At 42.0% G+C, this 24,995-nt stretch overlaps 1 protein-coding gene across 1 annotated transcript in view; it reads left to right on the forward strand.

Moving 5' to 3' along the window:
- Positions 1 to 11,238: 11,238 nt before the first annotated feature.
- LOC126268152 (xenotropic and polytropic retrovirus receptor 1) overlaps positions 11,239 to 24,995 on the forward strand; it is a 237,758-nt gene continuing 224,001 nt past the window's right edge. The window contains exon 1 of the mRNA XM_049973695.1: positions 11,239 to 11,366. The gene's annotated coding sequence lies outside the window, so the exon portion shown is untranslated. The remainder of the gene's footprint in view (positions 11,367 to 24,995) is intronic.

The raw sequence follows: 24,995 nt of genomic DNA on the forward strand, positions 1-24,995 counted from the left end.
GAAAAGGTTTCCGACGTGTTTATAGCCGAACGACGGAAATTACCAGACTTTGAACGCGGAATGGTAGTTGCAGCTAGACATATCGGACATTTTGTCTCTCAGATTGTTAGGGAATTGAATATTCCGAGATTCACATAGTGGAGTGCGCCGAGAATATCACATTTCTGGCGTTACCTCTCACCACGGATAACGCAGTGGGCGATGGCTTTCAGTTAAGGACCGAGAGCAGCGGCGTTTGCATAGAGATGTCATTTGCTAACAGACAACCAACACTGCCTGTAATAACTGCATAAACCAATGTGGGAGGTACGACGAACCTATCCATTAGAACAGAGCAGCGAAATTTGGCGTTAATGGGCTATGGCAGCAGACCACCGGGGGGAATGCTTTTGCTAACAGCACGACATCGCCTGCAGCACCTCTCCTGGGCTCGCCACCATATCGGTTGGAACTTATACGACTGGAAAACCGTGGTCTGCTAAGATGAGTCCCAGTTTCAGTTGGAAAGAGCTGCGTTCGAGTGTGGCGCAGACCCCACGAAGCCATGGACCCAAGCCGTCAACAAACACTGTGCAAGCCGGTGGTGGCTCCATAATTGTGTGGGCTGTGTTTACATTGAATGCACAGGCTGCTCTGGTCCAACTAAACCGATCATTGGCTGAAAATAATTATGTTCGGCTACTTGTAGACCATTGGCAGCCATTCATGGATTTCATATTCGCAACCAACAATGAAGTTTTTACAGATATAATGCGCCATATCACCAGGTCACAGTTGTTCGTGACTGGTTTGAAGAACATTCTGGACAATTCGAGCGAATGATTCGGCCACCCAGATCGCCCGATACGAATACTATCGAACATTTATGGGACTTAATAGAGAGATCAATTCGTGCACAAAATCCTGCAGCGTGAACACTTCCGCAATTATGGACAGCTATAGAAGTAGCATAGCTCAATATTCTGCAGAGCACTTCCAAGAGTTGCTGAGTTCATATCAGCTCCAGTTGCTCCACTACGCCGGCCAAAAAGAGATCCGATATTAGGTATCCCATGACTTGTCACCTCAGTGTTTTCCTCTTCGCTCGCAGTCCTACTGTATTTCCGCGAGAGGTCCGACGTTATTGTGCATCTGCACTGAAAGATCGATACGCCATGAGACGCATATATTTTGTAAATCTGGTGTCTATTATTTGAGGCATGCATTTGATTAACTAGAAAAAATTCGATGCGTTGCGCCGTTTCCGAGTTAATTAGCAATGAAGTTAGCCAATCAGACCAATGCGCCTACAGATTCAAGAGGCCCACCAGATACCATTATTGTTTGTTGTTCTCATGGCATAGATGATTGCACACGAAGTTGCTTAATCTTTGGCCCGGGTTCGAGCCTTACTACAGTCCCATGTGTAATTCTTGTATCGCTCTCTTGTTCGGTTTTAGGGAGCCAAACGAAGAAAACGTTTGACGACAACGTCATCTGCGAGCCGCTTGAATTTTACGCACGCAAAGGCCTGATAGGCTAACTTCAGTGCTAAATAACTCGAAAACGGCGCAAAGTACTGAATTTTTTTCTAAACAATTATTTCTCAGCACAATCTACCCTACAACACCATTAAAAACTTTTCAGACTGTTTCTGACCACACTGTGCAGTAGTACAGATTTAACTGTTACTTTTCGCTACACTAAGCGATACTGCGCTCAAAACTGCTTGTTTTGAACCGTAAATCTTGGTCGACGCACGTAGAAAAGAACGCCTTCTCGTTATCCGACCACAGCCACTTTCCTTTATGCACTACGGTCACGTTTATAGTCACTAGCGATTCATACACTTTTTTCCAAGCATTTATATGTAAGTCATTCGCTGTCCGATTACCTTCCACCTGAAACAGCAAATGAGCTGAAGTATCACCGATAATGCAGCACTTAAGTTGTGCTGGCTGCTACGGGACTCGCGCAACTGTTGTTGTCTCAGTACTTTGAAACTCGTAAGGGAATATGACACTGCGCCCAACGTTAAGTCTAGCCAGGATTTTCCTAACACAATCTGTGACGGTGGCAAATGGACAAAGAAGTTCCTGACGTCAACAATGGCCCAGGCACAACTGTGTGGGCTGGCAACGATGTCGACTGGACATGAGCTAGCTGAATGTCTGGAGTTCAAGGAAATAGTAGTAGAATTCCATGATGCCAAAGCTAGAACAATATCTGTATTATGAAGTAAATGTGTATACATCATGTGTATGATTAATTTTATTTATGCTTATCGTGCTTTTTCATTCATTCACTTCATAAAGATTTGTGGTAGGGTAGGCCTACATTTGTTTGTTTCTAACAGGAATTAGGCTGCCAAATGTCACCCACCCGTGTGAACCCATTGTTGGAGGTGCTATTTCACATACTATAGTCTGTTTATTTTTTCTGAGATCCACTGCTCTTCTCGGATCTCTTGACATAACTCAGAACGTTTCGTTCATTTTGCAACTTCTGTCAACGTCTGTGATCTACCACGTTCAGCGCTGCACTGAACAGTCGTTAAGTGTGCAGCGAACAGGTGTGTGGTGCGCTGCAAGAATGTACCATACGAACATAAACTGCTGTGTAAATAGGCAATTTCACGAAATCTGACGCTCCCACCTGACTTTACAGCACAGCAGGCAATGGGTATGAAGCCGCAACTGTGAGCGTTGAAGTACTGCGAGAACTCTACTCGTCTCAACTCGTTACTTTAATTGTCCCCGCTGCGGTCACGATGTTCTCCTTCCGCACCGCACGCTCCTCTCTGTTCAGGAAACGAGAAAAACTGAACGGATCTTATATTCTCTGTGAGTGCCAAAGACATTATTTTGGAATTATGTTTCAAAATTTACTAGGGGCGTTCAATAAGTAAAGCAACACTTTTTTTCTGAAACTAGGTTGGTTCTGTTTAGGATTTCAATACATCATATCATTCCCCACTCTTTTGCCTATAAAGCCCTATTTTTGGAAAATGTCCGTTCAGTGCGACGGCGTTATGGCACCTTGTACGTAAGTATGTATATATTGATCTGGGGACCTACAAACGACGGAGAGGCTTCGTCCCCGCCGTAGCCCTCAGTGGCACACAACCCGACAACAGACTACAGCAGTCCACTTCACCCCACCGCCGCCCCACACCGAACCCAGGGTTATTGTGCGGTTAGGGCCCCAGTCGCCCCCCCTCCTCTCCCCCTTCCCCGGGAACGTCTCATCCCAGGCGAGTGTCACCCAAATGTTTGCGTGGCAGAGTAATGAGACAGTGTTTGCGCAGCAATCGCCGACCCAGTGTAACTGAGGCGGAATAAGGGGAACCAGCCCGCATTCGCCTTAAAAACCATCCACAAGCTGGCCGGCACACCGGACCTCGACACTAATCGTCCGGGCGGATTCGTGCCCACTCTGGAAGCAGTGCGTTACACCGCACGGCTAGCCGGGCGGGCTATGGCACCTTACTGAGAGGACCTATATGCCCGTACAGTACCACTCTAATGGTCAACATATTATCCATGGAGAGCATCCTTCACTAGGCAAAACAGATGGAAGTCGAAAGTTGCAAGATCCGAGCTGTATGATGCGTGAGGAAGAACAGTCCAATGAAGTTTCGTAAGCTTCTCTCAGGCGCACAGACTTGCGCAAGGGCTTGCGTTGTCATGGAGCAGAAGCGTTTTATGGCGACGAACATGTTGAAGCTACCTCGAATGGGAGTATCCCCGAGTTCCAACGTTGCAGGAATTGCAGCTGTGTGCAGCAGGCCGGCACGTGGAAGATTGAACAGGTTTCTGCGACGTTGTTGTGATGTGACAGACTGCTCACAAAGTGGATCACCATGCTTATGTTCACTGCCAGGTTTCAGTATACATTGTGCAAGCAATTACGTAGGGTTGCCATAATCCAAGGACGAAAATCAAGGACAAAATTCGGTGATTATAAAGATGTGGTTGAAACACGGACCGATATGTTATGCTAGTGACTTTCTACAAACGATAAGCATTGTTTACTGTTACATACCTAGAATGCATTGTACTTGCCCACACACTTTGTAAATGCAACACCGGAAGTAGACTTCGCACAGCTGAATGTTAATTTTACATGACCTAAAAAATATCATATGCTGACAGCAGAGACGTTGTAAACCAACAGTGGAAAATTGAAACTATCGCAAACAATCGATTATTTCACTGCTTCCACAGTCCGTTCTGAAAACAGCCGAGCGATTCTGAAGTGACACGGAATATCAGCACAGGTTTCAACGGCTATCGTCAAGTTTGCAGGAGTTATGAAACACTTGACCGGTGGCCAGTGGCAAAACATGGGTAAAAAAAAGTTTTTACTTACTAGCCACTTTTTTCGCGGACATTTTCCTCTTCGTCCAGGACACCCGTCTTTGAGTATAAAATCGCGGACTGTCCGCGACGTATGACAACCCTACACTTATGAATATCTGAAATGACAGGTCTATGCTTGGGGCGCACTTCCATTAGAAGCGCCATTTCGAAGACTACTTATAGCGTTGCCACCTATCGGAACTTCGTGATACTATAAAGACTGAAGCGGGAATATTCCACGGTATCTCACAACAAATTCGCCATTTTTCAACCGAAATTGGTCGAAAAAAAAAGTGTTGCATTACTTATTGACTGCCCCTCATAATACGCTGTCAGGGAGTGTGCTGCCCGTGTATAGAGGGAGCGCAACTGAGGGTAGACTGGGATGGCCCAGAGACTCAGCACGAGCATTTCGGAAACTGCACGACTTGTCTGGAGTTCAAGGAGTGCTGCGGTGAGTGTCTTCAACACGTGGAGAAACAAAGGTGAAACCACGCCCAGACGTCGTTGGGTTGCGCGGCTACCCGTATTACAGATGTCAGACGTCGTAGGCTGGGCAGATTCGTAAAACAGGACAGGCGACGAACTGTGGCAGAGCTAAAATCAGACTTTAATGCTGGGCAGAGTAGAAGTGTGTCTGAACACACAGCGCACCAAAAGCTCCTAACGATGGACCTCAACAGCCGAAGACCATGCAAGTGCCAATGTTGACACGACATCAGCAACTATGGCACTTTGCCACCAGCACTAGACGCTGACACAGTGGCAGAGCATGGCTCAGTCTGATGAATACCGATACCTTCCTTATCATGCCGATGGAAGGGTGCGAATTCGTCGTCTTCCAGAGGAATAGCTCCTTGACATCTGCACTGCAGGATGAAGCTAAGCTGGCGGCAGCTCCATTATCCTCTGGGGAACATTCACGTGGGCATCCACCGGTCCGGTGTAGCTCGTGCAAGGCCCAATAACGGCCAAGGAGTTAGTACACTGGTTTCAGAACACATATACCCCTTAATAACGGCCATATTTCCGGATGGCAGGGGCATTTTTCGACAAGATAATTTGCCATGTCACATGAACAGGAGTGTGATGAAGTGGTTCAAGGAACACAGTCTTGAGTTACAATTGAGATGCTGCCACCCCAACCCACCAACACTGAACCCGATCGAACCCAGCAGAGATTTGATTGAACGTGGCATGAGAGATCATCGCCCTTTCCCCAGAATTTACCAGCATTAGGCGACTTAAGTGTGCAGATGTGGTGCCAACTACCTCCAGCAACCTACCAAGGCCTTACTGCTTCCAGAACACTATGAGTCTCTGCTGTTATCCATGCCAAAGGTGGACATACCGACTATTATGTAGGTGGTCATAATGTTCTGGCTCATCAGTGTATTTGGTTCCATAGCCATGTAGATGTGTGAATGTATGAATGAATGTAAACATGAATAGCACAGCATGGTCATGATCTGAAGACTCTACTACAATAGCTCTGCTATGAAATAATGAATGTAGAAAATCCCCATTCGACCACCCAGATTCAGTTTTTCCGTGACTTCCGTAAGCTGCTCAAGTGAAATGCTGGGAAGATTCCATTGAAATGGTTTGATCGATTTACCTCCCCATTTTTCCACAATCCAAGCTTGTCCTGCTTCTCTATAGATCTCGTTGTCGACAGGATGGTAAAATCTAATGTTGCTTCCTTCTTTCTGAATGTAGACTCAGGAAGCTATCATGGGTCTGCATGTTCACAGTCAAGTGGTGGTTTATTGCTTTGATTCAGCAGTTGTGGGTGCAAGGGGTGTCTTTGTTGGATATGGAGGACGTATGTCAGAAAGGTTTGCTCTAGCCATATGTACGTTATTTTAAAAATTGGTACCGGAATCAGCATTCCAGGTGGTTGACCCGTCCTTTCCCGAAACTTGACGAGGAAGTCATTGTAAAGGCTTGCATCCATCTGGTCTACAGGATGCTGCCACATAAAGGAAACAGCGTAATTTGCCTGGAAATGTGTGACAAGCATACATATCCAAGTGCTCTCTCCTACCTGTTTGCGACCATGTTGTGGACAGTACTGTCATTTACGGAAGACATTTTATTAAAAGAAAACTGCTGCGGAATTCGGGAACATGTTATCTCTCTTCTTCATTTCCCTAGCATTATCCTATCTAATGCAGGGTCCGCTTTTTTCAGGATTTGGTAATTTAATTTGTTATTTAACCCACGACCGAATGTATTAACCTTGATTAAAAATTAACCGTAGTAAAGTCAGCATTTAACCCTGTTCTTCTGCACTGACCTCGATCAAAGTTAAACAAGGAAGTTTGACTGTGGCTGATGGCCGGTTTTTTCGAGATGACCAAGGTTTTCGGTATTAAGACAGCACATTTTGTTGTACTCAGAGTCAAGGCATCATATACCAAACTCTATGTGTAAGATGAACCCCCAAAATTTATTAATTTATGAATTAAATTTACCAGTTGTAGAATTACATTGTACCTCCACATGTGACCACACTGCCTGTTTTTCAATAATGCGGAGATCACACAACAATCAGATCTTTGTAATTTCTCATATTCGGGGTATGATACGTGAAGTTCAAAACTGAAATATACTTCTCTCAAAGCAGTTCTATGCAACTCTCGAAAATTCTCTAGAAAATCGACTTATAAGTTTTCCAACTATGGTCAATATAATGAAATGTGATGGATTTATTTGTGACAAGCAATATCGTTCTGTGGTAGCATGCATGTTCGCTGCATTGGTGGCCTAGGTTCGATTCCCAGTAGATTCAAATTTTTAAATAATTTGCATTTTCTATGAACTATAGAAAAAATAATAAATTGTAGTTTTTAACTATGCAGTCTTTATTAACAGCCTTTTGTAATAGGTCAAAAGAGAAACACAAAAAAAATGTGAAGAGCACCGGACCATCAATCTAATTTCTCATATAGCTAAAGTCTTGCTGAGAGTGTTGAATGGAAGGTTATATGGCAAGCTGGATAGAGGGATTGCAGAGGAGCAGTTTGGATTTAGAAGAGTAAAAGGAACAAGAGATGCTATTGGCCTGTTAAGAACTATAGGGGAAAGATATATGGAAAAGGGTAGAGAAATCTTTGCTGTTTTTACTGATTTAGAAAAGGCTTCTGACAGAGTTCATTGGAACAAGCTGATGGATATTTTGAAGAGGAAAGGAGTAGATTTGAAAGAGAGACAACTGAGTGGCAAATTAGATAAAGGACTAAGGAAAAGGCTTGGCAAATGTTTTGTCTGGAGTGTGGCACTAGATGGGGCAGAAACATGGACTCTGAGACGAGAGGATGAAAATAGGTTAGAAGCATTTGAGATGTGGACGTTGAGGAGAATGGAGAGAACAAGCTGGATGGGAAGAGTGAGAAATGAAAGACTATTAGAAAGGGTTGGTGAGAGAAGATGTCTGCTGAAGGTTGTAAGAGAAAGGAAAAAGGACTGGTTGGGACATTCAATGAGAAGGGAGTGCTTGCTAGAAGATGCTTTGGAAGGACTGGTTTGTGGGAGAAGACTGAGAGGAAGAAGGAGATACAAGACGATAGACAACATAAAGGGAAGAGGAAATTATGCAGAGCTGAAGAGGATGGCAGAAGACTGGACATGTGAAAACCTGCCTTTTGGCAAACCGCTGATGATGATGATGAAGTAAAAGGTCTGTAGTTAAGAATTTTTGTTTTCAATGAAAACTGATTGTTTGCATGCATTTGTAGTTAGAAATAAGAAGAGGTGCATTTGTCATAAAATTAAAATTATTTGTGTTAATTAGCATGTATTTAAGTATATTTGCAGTTGTAGATATTCAGCCACGAAATAATTGTTGAATTTCATGTTGAAATCTTCAGCTGTCGTTTATTTGGCACAATTTGCTACTAGTTTCAGTCAAAAGACCATTATCAAACTACGCTGGCATAAACGGCAAGAAAGTTATTCCATAATTTGAGCCGGCCAGAGTGGCAGAGCGGTTCTAGGAGCTACAGTCTGGAGCCGAGCGACCGCTACGGTCGCAGTTTCGAATCCTGCCTCGGGCATGGATGTGTGTGATGTCTTTAGGTTAGTTAGGTTTAAGTAGTTCTAAGTTCTAGGAGACTGATGATCTAAGATGTTAAGTCCCATAGTGCTCAGAGTCATTTGAACCATTTGAACCAATTAGTTTTATGCCAGCTTAGACTGATTATGGTCATTTGACAGAAGCTAGTAGCGAATTGCGCAAAATAAAGTACAGCTGAAGGTTTCACCATGTATTTTAACAATTTTACTTTTGTTCAAATTATCAAATTATGGTATAACTTCCCCGCTATTTATGCCAGCTTAGCTTGATAATGGTCATTTGACCGAAACTAGTAGCAAATTGTGCAAAATAAGGACAGCTGATGGTTTCGCCATGAATTTTAACAATTAATTAGCATCTGTATGATGAATTTTATGTTTAAATTACGGAAGAATTTAAGCTGAACGAAAAAAAGACGGAAACGAGACATTACATTTCTGCTTTTCTACTGCAGCCGACAGTTCTTTTATTTTCAAGAGGTGATGCATTTACACTGACCAGTTCGAGGTATATTCATCTTGTAATTCGAAAAATTGGGGATTCCTCTTTTGTTTTCCATTCCACCAAACATAAACAAACGGAGTAGACAGTGAGAGCAGGTGACAATGACGTCGCTCACCCGCGACTGTCTTCAAAACTTATGCACGTGGTTATGTACCGAGTGATAAAAAATTCAGTATACATTTGAAAACTGAATAAATCACGGAATAATGCAGATAGAGAGGTACAAATTCGCACACATGCTTGGAATGACATGAGGTTTTATTAGAACCAAAAAAAATACCAAAGTTCACAAAAGTCTGACAGATGGCGCTTCATCTGCTCAGAATAGCAATAATTAGCATAACAAAGTAAGACAAAGTAAAAATGATGTTCTTTACAGGAAATGCTCAATTTGTCCACCATCATTCCTCAACAATAGCTGTAGTCGAAGAATAATGTTGTGAACAGCACTGTAAACCCATGTCCGGAGTTATGGTGAGGCATTGGCATCGCATGTTGTCTTTCAGCATCCCTAGAATGTCGGTTGATCACGATACACTTGCGACTTCAGGTAACCCCAAAGCCAATAATCGCACGGACTGAGGTCTGGAGACCTGGGACGCCAAGCATGACGAAAGTGGCGGCTGAGCACACTACCATCACCAAACGACGTGCGCAAGAGATATTTCACGCGTCTAGCAATTTTTTTTGGTTCTAATGAAACCCTATGTCATTCCAAGCATGTGTGTCAATTTTTACCTCTCTATCTACATTATTCCGTGGTTTATTAAGGTTTCAAATTTATACTGAATTTTTGATCACCCAGTAGCCTTGTACAAATTCATACCTTTGTTAACATATTTGGGTCTGTAGGGTACTCCCATTGCAATATATGCAGTTAACTGGAGTCAGATCCACAGTTGACTGACGATGGTTCGCTTACCAGCGATTAACATTGCTTTTTGGTTGAGGTTGGTGCACTAAGCTGGTTTTGTTATCCCGTCTAATGCGAGGTCCGCTTTTTCAGGTTATGGTAATTTACTTTGTAATTTAAGTTTGCGCCTCATGCCATTTCTGGCGCCGCAGTCGTCAGGGTATCCTAAGACAAGGAAGTGTTGTGCGCCATGTATATCTAAAAGTATTTTAAGTGGTCGTGTATCGTATTCTCTGTGGCGGAATTTGGGTACCAGCCCAGCAGTTGCCTAAGAGAGCGTGACGTACCGCCTGAATACCACTCTCAGACTGGCCATTGTACCAGGCAACCCATATTAGTCGTTGATCCTCCCCGCGATTTCCGATCTATTTTTTCCTCACATCCCTGTCTCGCAAACTAGAGCGCTGCGTGTTACTGTATACGAGTAGGTCAATCTGAAAACAGCGAACAACAATAATAATATTAGTAATTCTCGTTTGATGTTACTGCTACCTTGGGAGCAAAATGCAGCCAACGTAGATAACGTTTTGAGAGACATCTGTGAAAACGCGATAGAGAAGGCACAATGTTCAGTAATTCTAAATAAAATCAGTTGTGCTGGGAGGAGCCATGAAAACTCTACAGGCCGAGCAGTTCTAGGCGCTCCAGTCTGGAACCGCGCGACCGCTACGATCGCAGGTTCGAATCCTGCCTCGGGCATGGCTGTGTGTGATGTCCTTCGGTTAGTTAGGTTTAAGTAGTAGTAAGTTCTAGGGGACTAATGACCTTAGAAGTTAATTCCCATAGTACTCAGAGCCATTTGAACCATTTTTAAACTCCACAGTAAGCAGCCATGTGTTGCACCCTTACACACTACGGCAAAGTTGTACCAGCAGCTTTCTTAATAAATAAACTAGAATAACTTTTCAGTGTGAAAGGATGGGTTGTTTAATATTTCTTCCTACCGCATGTCCAGGAAAATATAAATATTTCATTGATAAGACGGAGGCAACTACGAGAAAATAATAAGCGTGCTGTGACTAACTGTAGAGAGAATTCTGGAAACATTTGCCCACTCGTACACTCTCTCACTTAAGAATCTCAATGGGGAACTGAGTTCGCTGAAAGTTGCACTTGCTACACTCCATATGCCTGCCTAAATGGAAGCGAACGCTGTTGGTAACCTGTAGGTTACTCTCAAACATTCACTGCGAAGTCGATAAACGTAGACAATAGGGCAGAAATTCTCTTACACAAAATCAAGTTTTGCTGCGTTGTGAGCGCCATGTCGCTTGTGTTCATCACTTTGGCGTCCTTTCGTGGTCGTCAATGTGAGTTCACGAACACAAAGAATGCGCAGTCACGCACGTGGCCCTTAACCTTGCTGTTGCTCTAATGCTCTGTCTTTGCCAGCTGCGTGTGAGTAAACACTGCAAGTGGTCAGTGGAGCGCATACCGAACGCGTGGTCAGGTAACACCTGCGTCACTTGAGGTATTCGCTAACAACGGGAAGCAATACCGACGTGGGGTAACTGAGAGAATATTCAGCTTTGTAAGTAGAGACACAGTTTCCTCTTTCATATATTTGCGACAGATGGTGTTAAAACATTTTCGTATTGTGAACTGTTGTGGCCTTCGAAACACATTTCGCACTGAAACTGTAAATCACTGCACAGCGAATATAAAATCACCACTCACTAAATAGTTATAGACCGTAAATTCGTGTGAACTACGTACAGTCGTGTCTTCGGTTATTCGTTTAGACAATGATAAACATATACTCTGATGAAACACACTCAGTTGCGATGCATGCCACTACAGTAATTGTACCGAGAGCGCAAGTGAGAAAATTAACACAAAAGATGTAGAACACATTCTCCCAGTTTCAGCAGCCTCGTGGAAGTAAACAACTTATTTTGGCGGCTAAATGTAGAACAAGGAACGTGGGGGATTGGTGATGACGCCCACGCCATCTGTGTTGTGGACGACGAACTTCGTCAGCTCTAAACTGAAAGCGCGCCAAGAAGAAACATGCGTCTGTTACACAGCAAAAATCGTAGCTGCAGTGACTTATGAGTCCATTACTGACTTGAGACTAACGGCACGCTAGAGATCCCATGACATTGCTTACACAGTTCTCTGAAAACAGCGGCAAACGGTGCGAGTTACGAGCAGTCAGCAGTTAAAAATCAGAATTCTTAGGGCAGTTAATCACAACACGTATCGACTAGCTCACTGTTGTTTTGTGGCAGTTCATCCAACTTTATACCCGAAGCTGTAGCAGTTACCAGAGTAATGGTAAAACTCGAAATTTCATTAAACTCATCCTAAGAACATTAAATGTATTCGCAACAGCGAATAATGACAACCATGAATATTTGTACTAGTCTGGGACTCGAAGACGTATTTCCTGCGTATTGCGAGCAATCGCCTTATTATTTGGCTATCCGTGCACGGCTCACGACCACACCCAAACTTCCATTTGTCGTCAACCAAGCCTCTACGACCTGGACTCGCACATTCATTACGTATATTCCCGTACAGGTCAGACGTTGTACTTGAAAGTATTGGCAGATTAATACGATATTGTAGTGGCTTTGTCATTCTGATTACAATGCAAAGTTCTTTGGACAGGAGAGTCCAAAGGAACTTTGCATCGTAATCAGAATATCATATCTTCCGAAGAAATCCATCCCGCTAACCGTATTCTCGTCATAAAAGTGTTCGGGAGCGATCTCATCATACCAAAGTAGTAGTAACAATTTTAATGTTGAGCTTCCTTTCAGTTTGATACTTCAAGAGACATCTCATCGACATAGCTGTAAAGATACAAGATGCGATTTTCACTATACGATCCGAAATGATAGGAGGTGGTTTCAGCTCTTCCCCATAAGCAATTAGTTTCAGTTAAACATCTGAAAAAAAACTGGCGACAGGTTTGCTGAAGCAGTGCTGTGGGTTCAAAAATGGTTCAAATGGCTCTGAGCACTATGGGACTTAACTTCTGAGGTCATCAGTCCCCTAGAACTTAGAACTACTTAAACCTAACTAACCAAAGGACATCACACACACCCATGCCCGAGGCAGGATTCGAACCTGCGACCGTAGCGGTTGCGCGGTTCCAGACTCTAGCGCCTAGAACCACTCGGCTACCGCGGCCGGCAGTGCTGTGGGAAAATGGCAAATCGTTCCAGCAGATATGTCAATTGTTTACAAGAATTTTACGTCATCTAGTTCTGGATTAGATGTTATGTCCATGACAAATGTTACAACTTAAAATGTAGAGAATGCACTAATTATTTGGAAGCCATCGAAAAAGTCTCCCAGTTGAAAATATTTATACTACAGGAGGGATACACTAAAAAGCAAGAGGAGAGGGGCAGCACGCAGTCGGAGGAGTAGACGAACTGTCGCGTAACTAAATGTGTAAATAGGCAGAGCAGTGTCGATTCATTCAGCGAGATTGTTGCTGCGAAATGTCTCCTAACCTCATTATGACTACACTACGAGAATAACCGGAGGTGAACGCACAAATACAAACGGCTGAGCCGCATTTGGCATTCCATTCAAAAACCTCTTCGGAGATTCAACTTTCTTTGTATCACTATGAATTGAGAGAATTCTCTGCGACAATCAACACAAAGGCTTAACATTTTGCCACAGGCGGCACTGTGAGTGACCTCTACTTAATGACCGCGACCACAGCAAAAAACTGTAAATGTGCGCGGCCTTCCCCAGCCGATTACTCTCCGTGGAAAAGGTTTTGCTACGAGACAGGCCATTCCGATTTTTTCGTATTCAAACCTGCTCAGTGACGAAACGGCTAGCTGTAAACAGCTCGATCTGTTGTTGTTGCCGTCTTTAGTCCTGAGACTGGTTTGATGCAGCTCTCCATGCTACTCTATCCTGTGCAAGCTTCTTCATCTCCCAGTACTTACTGCAACCTACATCCTTCTGAATCTACTTAGTGTACTCATCTCTTGGTCTCCCTCTACGGTTTTAACCCTCCACGCTGCCCTCCAGTGCTAAATTTGTGATCCCTTGATGCCTCAGAACATGTCCTACTAACCGATCCCTTCTTCTTGTCAAGTTGTGCCACAAACTCTTCCCCAATTCTATTCAATACCTCCTCATTAGTTATGTGATCTACCCGTCTAATCTTCAGCATTCTTCTGTAGCACCACATTTCGAAAGCTTCTATTCTCTTCTTGTCCAAACTATTTATCGTCCATGTTTCACTTCCATACTTGGCTACACTCCATACAAATACTTTCAGAAATGACTTCCTGACACTTAAATCTATACTCGATGTTAACAAATTTCTCTTCTTCAGAAACGCTTTCCTTGCCATAGCCAGTCTATATTTTTTATCTTCTCTACTTCGACCATCATCAGTTATTTTGCTCCCCAAATAGCAAAACTCCTTTACTACTTTAAGTGTCTCATTTCCTAATCTAATTCCCTCAGCATCACCCGACTTAATTCGACTACATTCCATTATCCCCGTTTTGCTTTTGTTGATGTTCATCTTATATCCTCCTTTCAAGACACTGTTCATTCCGTTCAACTGCTATTCCGAGCCCTTTACTGTCTCTGACAGAATTACAATGTCATCGGCGAACCTCGACGTTTTTATTTCTTCTCCATGCATTTTAATACCTACTCCGAATTTTTCTTTTGTTTCCTTTACTGCTTGCTCAATATACAGATTGAATAATGTCGGGGACAGGCTAGAACCCTGTCTCTCTCCCTTTCCAACAGCTGCTTCCCTTTCATGCCCCTCGACTCTTATAACTGCAATCTGGTTTCTGTACAAATTGTAAATAGCCTTTCGCTCCCTGTATTTTACCCCTGCCACCTTTATAATTTGAAAGAGAGTATTCCAGTCAACATTGTCTAGCATTAGCTAATCCAGGCTGACTAAATGGCCTAATTTCTGGGGTTCCTGAATGTGTAAATATTGTTTTACATCATAATTTTAACGTTACGCGCCATGTTCAATTTTCATTGGAGTATTCAAATTGTATGAAAATATTCTTAATATTTCGTGTGTAAATGAGGATTCATTAGTTTACCTCTGGAATTTTGACATTCAGTTGTTAGTATCTAACACGTTTAATGTTTATCTTTGTGTATAAAATATAATATTACATTACTGGTTGCGTAATGCAAGGTGTCACTCCGAAATTTTGCTATTATTATTATTGTAACGTAACGCATGTTCCTGACACTATGAAGGAAATAAGAAAACATTTGTGAGAGCAACTTTGGTGTGGATGACACCATAAATAAATGCTAATATTATAGGTTAGGTTTTGCTGTGATTGTTACGAATCTCAACTGAAATCACAGTTCTCTATAAACAGTGAAAATTTATTTTAATTTCCGTTACGCGTTTCGGAATTTTAAACCTGCATCATACATGTGTTGTGCCTACAACCTTGCGGAACTTGTGACACTGTCTAGTAAAAGAAGACGAAAAGCAAAACACTATTTTAGTGGATAGTTTCTAAGTTTTTTGAGTTTAAACTTCCGAAAAGCGTATTGGAAATAAAAATAAATGACGACTAATTACAGTAAACCTGTAATTTAAATTGATCATCAACCAACACAGCAGTTAATAACACCGATTCGTCGACAGTGTTTGCAACAGTTATTTAACTCACAAAAAAACATGTCTGGAATTCTTGCAGAGCACAATGCATTACATACTAGAGGACCTTCATCTTATAACTTATTTTCAAGACAATATCCATTTCGTTCAACCAATGTTTCAAATAATTTATTATCAGAAAGAGTTGCAATGTCACAGACAAATCCCAAAGTTTTTATTTCATCTCCCTGAAATTTGATTTCCTTTAGAAATTTCTCCTTGGATTCCTTTATTGCTTTGCTAATCGGAGATAGTCTACAAACATGTCACATTCCCTTCTCAGGCATTGTCTCCCTTTCGTGTCTTATAACTGCGCTCTAATTTCTGTACACTTTGTAGATCATCTTTCGCTTCCCGTATTTTATCGCAGCTGCTCTCAGAATTGCAAACACTGCATTCCAGTCGACATTGTCAAAAGTTTTCTCTAAATCTACAGATGGTACAAACTTAAGTTTGCCTTCGTGAATCTACCTTTCACAAGATCGGCTCTACCAGTTTTTCCATTCTTCTGGAAATAACTTGTGGCGTTAGTTTGCAGCCATGAATTATTAAACTGATGGTTCTGTAGTATTCACAACTGTCAGCATGTGCTTTCTTTGGAAGTGGAATTACTACATTCTTCTTGAAGTCTGAGCGTATTTCGTCTGTCTCACTTATTTTGCACAACGAGCGGAATAATTTTGTCACGGTTGGCTCTCCCAAGTATCTCAATAATTCTGAGGAAATGTCATCTACTCCGAGAGACTTGTTTCCACCTATGTATTTCAGTGTTCTATCAAATTCTTCTCGAAATATCATATCTCCTATCTCATTTTCGCCTCCCGTCTCTTCTCTTTCTATAATCTTATCCCCAAGTTTGTTCCTCTTACATAGATCCACTACATATTCATTCCACCTTTCAGAATTCTCTTCTTCACTTTGTTTTGGCTTGCCATCTGAGCTCCTGATATTCATACAACCGCTTCTCTTTTCCCCGGATGTCTCTCTAGTTTTCCTATGCTCAGCGTCTATCTGTCTTTCTCCAAGTCACGCATGCTTCTACAGCCTCGCATTCGCCCTTTATCCATTCCTGTTTAGCCTCTTTGCACTTCGCATCAGTGTCACTTTTAGACATCTGTATTCCCTTTCTTTAACCTACTTTCTAACATAAGTCATAGGGGAATACTTTCTCGAATGTTCGTGCATTTCTCCGGAATTCAAACTGATCTTCTCCGAATTCGGCGCCTTTGAGTCTTTCCATCCTTCTGTAAATAAGTCATGGCACTAGCGCCTGAAATGGCAGAGAAGCTGTCCGTGAGAATATGCTCATATGTGCGAGTTACAATTTCATATAAAGGCCATTTCTATAAGTTGTATATTCTCATGTGATGACAGTGGTCATACTACTGGAGAACTGGTGTTACATCTCTTGGACAGTATGATTTGCTGTTCACAATACCGCTCACACAAAAGAACAGATGTTTCACATCCAATTCTGTAGTTGAGTCGCGCAAAGAAGTTGGAAAGCCTTTCACGTTTATCCTGTCGAGTTGACCTGTCAAGTTGCTGTGGGGGAAAAACTCCTTTGTGTCGTACGTTAGGTGCCTTCTACCACATTTGGAATCTTTAAACCACATTTTTCAAGAGCAATAAAGTCATATAGTAGTGGTAGCTTCTGTTCCATTGTGCTTCTTCACACGTTTCTACCCATGTGTTATATGATCTCGCCTTAAATTCAGCAATATGGTCGGATGTACTGAAATCTTGCTTAAGCAAGGGCCCTTTTTTCCTTGTTAATTTAGTGACATATATGCAAATCGTTTCTAGTATTAGTGGTTCACTCACTACTGTATTGCAAATAAGACGGTTAGGTGCTCGCTTGCTATTTATATTTGATCCGCTACAACTAGAATCTACACACACATTGTGCCTAGGGACTTCATAAAATATGTTACACATGTCGTCCTTCGTTAAAATCACTGTGTAACAAGATTACTTTCGGTGTGTGCTGATATAATAGCTCCATACTTAACAATCATATATAACCGTTCCGTCGACGAAAGATCCGTACCTAAGGACTTGAAAGTTGAACAGGTCATACCAATACCCAAGAGAGGAAATAGGTGTAGTCCAATGAATTACAGACCCATATTACTGACTGATTATCGAACATATGTACTGTGTTCGAACATTATGAATTACCTCGAGAAAAATGATCTATTGACATACATTCAACAGCGATTCAGAAAATATCGTTCTTGTGAAACACAACTAGATCTTTATTCACACGAAGTAACTGGAGCTATCAACAGGGGATCTCAAATAAATTCCATATTTCGAGATTTCCAAAAGACTTTTGATACCGTTTCCTCACAATCAGCTTCTAATAAAATTGAATGCCTATGGAGCTTCGTCTAAGTTGTGCGACTGGATTCGTTATTTCGTGTCAGAAATGTTACAGTTCGCGGTCATTGACGGGAAGTCATCGCGTAAAACAGAAGTAATGTCGAGCGTTCCCTAAAGAAGTATTGTATGCCCTCTGCTGTTTTTAATCTATATAAATGAATTAGTCTGAGCAGTCGTCTTTGATTGGTGTTAGATGATACTGTCATTTATTGTCTCGCAAAGTAATCAGATGATAAAAACTATGCCCATAATGATTTTGACATTTGTATGGTGCGAAATGTGTCAGTTGACCCTAAATCAGGTCATCCACATGAGTACGAAAAGGAATCCGTTAAACTTCGCTTAGTCGATGAACCACATTAATCTAAAGGCTGTCAATCCAACTAAATACCAAGGAATGACGATTATTACAAAACGGCTTATACTGGAACCATCACATAAATAATGTTGGGCCAAAGTCTGTAGTTTATTAGCAGAGCACTTAGAAAACGCAGCAGGTCTACTAAAGAGACTGATTACACCACGCTTGTCCACCCTCTTTTGGAGTATTGCTGTGCGGTGTGAGATCCGCATCATATGGTACTGAAGGACGACATCGAAAAACTTCGAGGAAGGGTTGCTCGTTTTGTGTCACGAATGTCATGCGCATGATCCGCAAGTTCGTGTGGCTGTCATCAAAACAAAGGCGTTTTTCTTCACAAAGGAACCTTTTCACCGAATTTCAATCTTCAACTTTCTTCTAGAAATCCAAAACCATTTTTAACACCCACCTACATAGGTAGATATTATCACTGTAATAAAATAAGAGAAATCTGAGCTCGCATACGTAGAATTAAGTCTTCATTTTCCCGCGCGCTGTTCGAGAGTGACACGGCATAGAAACAGAATGGAAGTGCATCGACGAATCCTCTGCCACGCACTTATTTCAGACGACGCCACATTGAGCGACATGCGTATCGGTGATGATGATGAGAGGATGATGAGGACAACACAACACCCAGTCCATGTGCGGAGAAAAATCTCCAACCGGGAATCGAACCCGAGCCGGCTGCATAATAGGCAAACACGTTACCAACCATCTAAGTAGGCGGACATTCTGAGGATGTGTAGGTGGCAGGGATAAAACACAGGGAGCACAAGGCGATTTACAATTTGTACAGAAACCATATTTCAGTTGTAAGAGTCGAGGGGCACGAAAGGGAAGCCGTGGTTGAGAAGGGTATAAGACACTGTTGTAGTCCATCCCTGATGTTATTTAATCCGTATATTGATCAAGCAGTAAAGAAAACAAAAGAAAAATTTTAAAGTCCAGGGAGAAGAAACAACAACTTTGAGGTTTGCCGGTGTCATTGTAATTTTTCGGAGACAGCAAAGGATTTGGAAGAGAAGCTGAACGGAACGGACAGTGTCTTGAATGTAGAAACATTAATAGAAGCAAAACGAGGATAATGGATGGAGTGGAATTAAATCAGATGATGTTGAGAAAATTAGATTAAGAAATGAAACTCTTAAAGAAGTAATTTAGTTTTGATATTTGGGAAGCAAAATAACTGATGATGGTCGAGGTAGAGAGGATATAAAATGTATACTAGCAATAGGAGGAAAAGCGTTTCTGAAGGAGAGAAATATGTGAACATGGAGTATAGATTTAAGTGTCAGGAAGTCTTTTCCGAAAATATCTGTTTGTATTGTAGCCACATATGGGTGTGAAATATCAACGATAAACAGTTTAGTCAAGAAGAGAATAGAAGCTTTTGAAATGTGGTGCTACAGAAGAATGCTTAAGATTATATGGGTAGATCACGTAACTGATGAGGAGGTACTGAATAGAATTGGGGAGAAGAGGAATTTGTGGCACAACCTGACAAGAAGAAAGAGTCGGTTGGTAGGACGCATTCTGAGGCATCACGAGATCACCAACTTAGTACTGAAGGGAAGCGTGGGGGCTAAAAATCGTAGAGGGAGACCATGAATACGGTAAGTAGATTCAGAGGATTTAAGTTGCAATAGTTACTCGGAGATGAAGAAGCCTTCACAGAATAGAGTAGTATGGATAGCTGCATCAAACCAGTCTTTGGACTGAAGACCACAACAACAATTTCGCTTCCAGCTGTAGTGAAATGCTGGCAACATTTTACAAAGGCTGCACAGATGCGGGTGGTGCTGACCCGCCATACAGTCCAGACCTTGCATCATGGGAGGTCCATCATTTCGTCCAGCTGGGAGAACGTCTGGGGGAAAGAGATTTTCCAACGATGAGGACGTTCACACAGCGGCTCTCCAATGCTTTCGTCACCAAGGAGCGGACATCTTATCTTCGAGGAATTGGACGGTTGGTAGGACATTCCGACTGTTATTTATAGAGACTTGGTAATTGTGATAATAAATAGTGTCATGTATCTGTGCCACTTTGAAGTTCATTGCAGGATTCAATAAAAATTTCTTGCCCTGCCAACATAATGCGTAACGCACTTTTTAAATTCCTCTAGTACATTCATCTAAAGTTCGTTTCCCATGAGAAATTCACACACCACACAACTAAAAGGCAAATAATTGACGAAAGTTGATTTTAAAACTGATGTATTCCACATAATCTCCTTAGACACTCCGCTAAGTACGAGTAATCTGTGTATGTTCCTAACAGTGTTGCGCGACACCGCTTCACGTCCGAGAAGTCCGTCCCCAAATGCTGAGTGACAATTCTAAATCCCGTCCCAACGAAAAACGGGTGTCTAGAACTCTAAGAAATCAAAAATTGTATTTTTGTTATTACTTCACGTTGAATACCTCCCACATGCAAAACTAAAAGATGGATGTTGTTTGAGATTGACTGAACTGACGATATAGCTGTGTCATTATCTAATATTACAACAATATTACCTTCAGTTGTGAGGCTAGTAGTATTTGGGCAGAACTAACGATAATGTCCTGGGTCAATAACTGAGTTCATAATTTTGTGTAGTTTCGTATGAAAAATATGCTGACATGGAAATTTGCGGCGGGACCATTAGCTGAACCTGGATATCTTGCTCTTTATGACCAATCGGCTTGACCATTGGCCTTCCCAAGTGTTCCTCCCGAAACAATGCAAATTATCATTGCCACTCGATGGTTCCCGTCCAATTGTCGAACTTGTATGCGCAGTGTCATTTTAGATGTATATCGACGCAATGACGACGATAAGTGTCGAGATACACTGAGTCGAACCAGCAAGTACACCTTCCGCCGCCACTCCTTATGATGGTTGTATTCACATAATGGGCGAATGTGGACGTAATTCGCTTTGCGAAAGGTCGTCGCATAACGTGCGCCTGATTTTATGTTCCCAGCGAAGAAAGTCAGTGATGTGGGTTGCCTGTGCAACAGGCTACAGATGCAGCTGGTGCCCTAGGCGAGCGGGCTCTAGCCTTACTGAGATCATTATTCTCAAATGCAGTCACATGTCAATTGGTACCCATCCCCCTTTTCATAGCATCATTAAAATTAGTGCCTAAATAAACATAGACTTCAAAGGAAATTCCTTAAATATTTTTACTGGATTTCTGTGCCTCAGTCTGTTAAAAATGGAACCCTTATAGGATTGTCCTGTTGTGCGTCCGTCTGTCTGCTTGGCTCTACAACAATTAAGAACACTTTTGCTCAGGAACAGATAGAGGTATCAGTTTCAAATTTAGGTCATACATTAAGGTTTTGATTCCTAGGAGGTGTAAAAATTATAAGCTTCTAAGTCACTTCAGTCAAAAAATATGGCCCTTTATATCACATATTTTTATTTAGTTTCTACTCCAAAAAATACGTACGGAATACTCAAATTATTGTTTTCCATTCGTGGCAAAGAGCGCTGTAATCGACAAATATCAAATGTGCCTGATTTGCAATTAAGAACGGCGCATTCGATTATACATTTCATTTATGGTGTAAATGTAAACCTTTGCGTTCTAATGGTTGATGTTTATGTTCTAAATTTAGTTTAGAGTTGCAAACTTGATTGTATAGTGAGATATGATTAACCGCTTCAGTGTCTGGTCAGAAACTACGTTAAGCACCATCCAGGAACAACGGCGTGAATTTAATAGTTTTTTGTTCCCATTGGGTTTCTTCATATCGGTGAGCCCCTTGCCTCTCACCGTTGGTGTGCTTCACTTCGGAGAGTTCCCTTGCCGTTCACCATTGGAGTGATTGATTTCCGTGAGTATAAGTGGGAGGTGCACCTGACACTTTCACTTCATACACATTTGTCCTTATTACAATGGCTGTGATTTGTATTCGGTCACTTGCCGCATAGAGGTCAGCGCGAGAGATAGGCCGGTTGGAAGGAAACACACAACGAAATTGGTCACCCTAATGGAGGGGTTCGAGGGCGGCCTCGGGAATCGAGCATTCCAATAGTTTAGACACTCACAGCAATCAACTCTGTAGGAAATTGAAAACTATATTGTCATACAAGTAACTTATTTACCAGAAATGTCAATGTCTAGCCCAATTATTTATATGTGCAATCACATTTGCAATGCCCAAGTAATGTTTGAACATTAGTATCAACTGTTACAACCAAAGGTTAACATTTACATGGTAAATGAAATGTAGAATCTAATGCATCGGTTCGTAATTGCAAAAACAGGCACACTTGATATTTGCTGATAAGAGCGTCAATCACCACGAAAGGGAAACAATGTTTTGAGTAAACAGGGCTTTTTGCGTAAAATCGGAATATGCAGTTAAAAATGGGAGGGTGGGTCTCATTTGAAAATACAAAGTTAACCACATTCACGCGTGACGGGAGGTTAGGATATGGCTGGTTGTGGAACAGACAAATGTCCCCTTTACTAATATTAACTTTTCACCTACAACATTTTTGTCGTACGACGCTTAGTTTTGAAGTTATTTAGTTGTATCACGTTAAACACCCAGTATACATCACAGCTCCGACGCTACCGCACTGCTGCATTAGGTCATGATGTTTATCAAGTGTGTCTCAACTAGTAAACATTTATTATTGCACTCAGAGCATCCATGCGTTTAAAAGAATGTGTACCATTGTGCGTCTAATTTTAACACGAAGTACAAAGGCCAGGAATTTAGTGTTGGATAAATAATTGGTTTCCATCTTGGCAGTTAATCAGAAATAATGATAAGCAGCTATAATGAAATCGAAAATTTAAAGTAATATTGAAATTTTACTGAACCAGAAGACCATAGACTCCATTTTTGATAAGTTAGACTATCATCTTAAATCGAGGCATCGATAACTAGCTTTCTGAAAAAAAGACCAGCGTTGTTGAGGTTCTCAGATTTTCTACATCGAAGGCAAAAATTTAAACAGCAACAGATGCTTAAAAATTTTCCATTGTTTCGTTATCCAGCAGTGTTTCCCCAGAATTTATGCAATGATATAATAAATTAGATCATGGATGTGTCAAGGTTATTATTATGCAAACATGAGGTCATCAGCAACAGTTTTTCAGTGGCTAGTTTCCTTTTTCACTAACACGGGTAACAAACTGCAATGAGGGAAGAAGAATCTTAACAGCAAGAAGGGATTGTGCCATGTAAACGAAAGTTGGTAGGCGTGTTTCTACATCTGAAACATGACGTCTATTGAAATTTCGCGTAAGAGAGGCGCTAGTAGCGGCCACTGTGTGGATGCAAATCAGGTTTGTTTTAAACACACGCAGTACCGGTTGTGAGTGTTAGTTGCATTTGAGTTTGGACATGAAGAGCTGATATCAGTCAAGAATGCCTGTAAGTCTTCGCAGGAATGTAGCCACCATACATAACTGCTGTCAGCGGTGGCCACGAGAATGTACGGTCGCTAAGACCGGGCTCCGGACGGCCACGTAGCACTACCGAGAAGGAAGACAATCGTCTTCGGCATATGGCTCTGGTGCATCTTACAGCATCTGTAGCAGCAAGTTGAGCAACCGTTGGCACCACAGTGACACAACGACTAGCTATAATTCGGTTACTTCGATGGCATGTCTACATCTACATCTACGTTATTACTCTGCTATTCACAATAAAGTGCCTGGCGGAGGGTTCAATGAACCTCCTTCAAGCTGTCTCTCTACCGTTTCACTCTCGAACGGCACACGGGAAAAACGAGCACTTAAATTGTTCTGTGGAGCTCCGATTTCCCTTATTTTATCGTGATGGTCATTTCTCCCTATGTAGGTGGGTGCCAACAGAATGTTTTCGCTATCGGAGGAGAAAATTGGTGACTGAAATTCCATGAGAAGATCCCGTAGCAACAAAGAACGCCTTTATTTTAATGATTGCCACTCCAATTCACGTATCATGTCTGTGACACTATCTCCTCTATTTCGCGATAATACAAAACGAGCTGCCCTTCTTTGCACTTTTTCGATGTCATCCGTCAGTCCCATCTGATGCGGATCCCACACCGCACAGCAATACTCCAGAATAGGGCGGACAAGCGCGGTGTAAGCAGTCTCTTTAGTAGACCTGTTGCACCTTCTAAGTGTTCTGATAATGAATCGCAGTCTTTAGTTTGCTCTTCCCACAATGTTATCTATGTGATCGTTCCAATTTACGTTATTTGTAATTGTAATTCCTAAGTATTTAGTTGAATTTACAGCATTCAGATTTCTGTGACTTATCGCGTAATCGAAATTTAGCTGTTTTCTTTTAGGGCTCATAACATTACAATTTTCCTTATTCAGGGTCAATTGCCACTTTCACACCATACAGATATCTTATCTAAATCATTTTGCAAGTCGTTTTTATCATCTGATGACTTTACAATACGGTAAATGACAGCATCATCTGCAAACAATCTAAGGCGGCTACTCAGATTGCTTCCTATGTCGTTAATATAGATCAGGAACAATAGAGGGCCCATAACATTTCCTAGGGGAACGCCGGATATTACTTCTGCCCTGTTGCGTGCATTCCATTGACCCCAAACGCCCCGCCATTTGCGACCTCAGTGGTGTCACGCTAGAGCTCATTGGAGGGCAGGATGGAGATCAGTCGAGTTTCTGTTGAAAGTTGGTTTTGACTCGGTGGCAGTAATGGCCGTGTGTTGGTTATAACGAGGCCAGTTGAGGGCCTGCAACCAACCTGTCTGCGTGCTATGCACACTGGAACTACACCTGGAATCACGGTCTCAGGTGCTACTTCGTA

The sequence above is a fragment of the Schistocerca gregaria genome, chromosome 4 (genome assembly GCF_023897955.1).
Source record: "Schistocerca gregaria isolate iqSchGreg1 chromosome 4, iqSchGreg1.2, whole genome shotgun sequence".
Lineage (NCBI taxonomy): Eukaryota > Metazoa > Arthropoda > Insecta > Orthoptera > Acrididae > Schistocerca > Schistocerca gregaria.